The following is a 2394-nucleotide window of genomic DNA, read 5'->3' as shown; positions in this document are numbered from 1 at the left end:
ATTTCCCGAAAGTGAAAATAAAATATATAACGGAGATATGCCATTTTCTAATTTCTGCTATTACGAAACAGAATTTTATAATGTACATGAAATTTTATTAGCGATTACTCTTTATGAGCATGCTCCACGAATATAATATAGAGAAAAGTCATGCAATAGCTAGCAAAGCTAGTTTTCGCTTCTCTCGATAGATCTCAACACTCCTACTGCAAAAATAAATTAATATAGTGGACACGTGTCACACAGTTCGAGGCCATATTGTTTATTACTTCTCGATTTTATGAAGCGTTACACGAGTACGGTTATATTTCCGTTCAATGAATATTCTTTTCCACAGTTCGTTACCTTGTAGATACGTAAATTATTTTATCCTCTTTTTACAGGTATCCCTAATTTATTAAGAATAACAAAACGCTTTGATTTTTCAGATTTTTTTTCTATACATCAATACACGTAGGATTATACTTATTTGATTTTCTTAAGAGACTCTAATCAATTTTTCGAAGCAAGTAATTAAGGAAAATCTTACCAATTAAAATTGTTATAATTTTTCTCTCTTCCCCTTGTTGAAATATTATTGCTTAATTTATATTATTTCGCGGTAACCGAATTTCTCTTGTTATTTTGAAAATAGGAAAGCATACCTAATGAAATTATTTTTGTCACGTTATCACGCAGAATGTTCGTTGAATTTGCTAATAAGACGTTCCATCTGAAAATTAATAATCGTTAAGCTGCTAGGAATGTCTAGACACTATATTTAGTGATAGTATGAAAGTATGAGAGGCAGTGATAAGGGTTCTAGAAATTCCACGTGAATCAGCAGTGGAAATTCACTGAAAAATATTGACACGATATTAGTAAGTGTCTTAATCTCGTGAATCGCTATGAATTATGTATGGTCCGAAATACAAATCGCTCTAGATTATTTCAAATACTCCTACCATAACGAGTCATATTTCCGCTTCACCTTTTCCGCGAAAAATTCCCATTTTCCCATATTCTTATTCCCAACTCGCCCAAAAATGTATACGTATACGAATCACTGTATATAGAAATGAAAAAACAATTACTGTCACCTATTTTACCATTCGTCAAAATACGAATCACTCTAGATTTTTCCAAATACTCCTACCATAACGAGTCGTATTTCCGTTTCACCTTTTCCGCGAAAAATTCCAATTTTCCCATATTCTTATTCCCAACTCGCCCAAAAATGTATACGTATACGAATCACTGTATATAGAAATGAAAAGACAATTACTGTCACCTATTTTACCATTCGTCAAAATACGAATTACTCTAGATTTTTCCAAATACTCCTACCATAACGAGTCGTATTTCCGTTTCACCTTTTCCGCGAAAAATTCCCATTTTCCCATATTCTTATTCCCAACTCGCCCAAAAATGTATACGTATACGAATCACTGTATACAAAAATGAAAGAACGATTCCTGTCACCTATTTTATCATCGAAAATGAGAATAAAAATAAAAATCTATCGCAATTGCCGAAAGGCGCCGATACAGGTAAGTTAATTACAAGATTTCATGCTCGCACGTCGAATTCTGCTTACATTTTGCAGCCCCGCGTTTAACCCCAGATATTAATATATTAACTCGGTTAATATTAAATAAAATCACGCATCAGCCTGCCAACAAACTTCCACTAGCTCGCGATACCTATCGAAGCAGGAAAATTACTCGGCATCTACCCGGTGTCGAGATAAATCCGAAAAAGAGGAGTACTTAAATAATCAGCTCGAATGTTGGACAAACTATTTTCTGCCTGTTCATTTTTCCCTCGAACAGATACATTCTGGGCATTAAGGGAACGGGATACGCGTATCGACGAAAATATCGCCGATACATCCGCGATATTTCACGAACAGCCTATTCAGCTACGAGGTATGTTCGTCCGATCGGTATAATCGGAGCTGTCCGTGGCTCGGTATTCACGTGAAACTTAAGTATGTGTAATTGGTCGTAGCATGGACTGCAATTCACCAAACTATTAATTCGATCGTTGTAACCTCGATCAATTCTCTCGCGTACGCTCATTACCGCTGAAACTCACACGTGGCAATTTCAGTCAAATTAACGTCGCGACCTATAGAAACGATCAAATTAAGCCGGCTTGACGCAAATATTTAAACCAAGCCTTTAGAACGAAACGAGACGGTCGTAAAGCTGGACCATTAATGATACTTCATCAATTCAGAGCTGACGTATCAATTACCCGCATGAACATCCGCAGTCGGTAGCCGACGTTACGCTTTCACTTACGAAAACAAGATTTTCGTTTGCCTTGTTGGGATATCGAGAATAGCGTAAGATTATAAACTATTCGCGAATCACGCGAGTAGAATGGACAATTAGGAAGTACTCTATGATT

This window comes from Eufriesea mexicana, unplaced genomic scaffold (genome assembly GCF_001483705.2).
Source record: "Eufriesea mexicana isolate 0111107269 unplaced genomic scaffold, ASM148370v2 scaffold202, whole genome shotgun sequence".
Lineage (NCBI taxonomy): Eukaryota > Metazoa > Arthropoda > Insecta > Hymenoptera > Apidae > Eufriesea > Eufriesea mexicana.
This window is presented reverse-complemented; position numbering follows the sequence as displayed.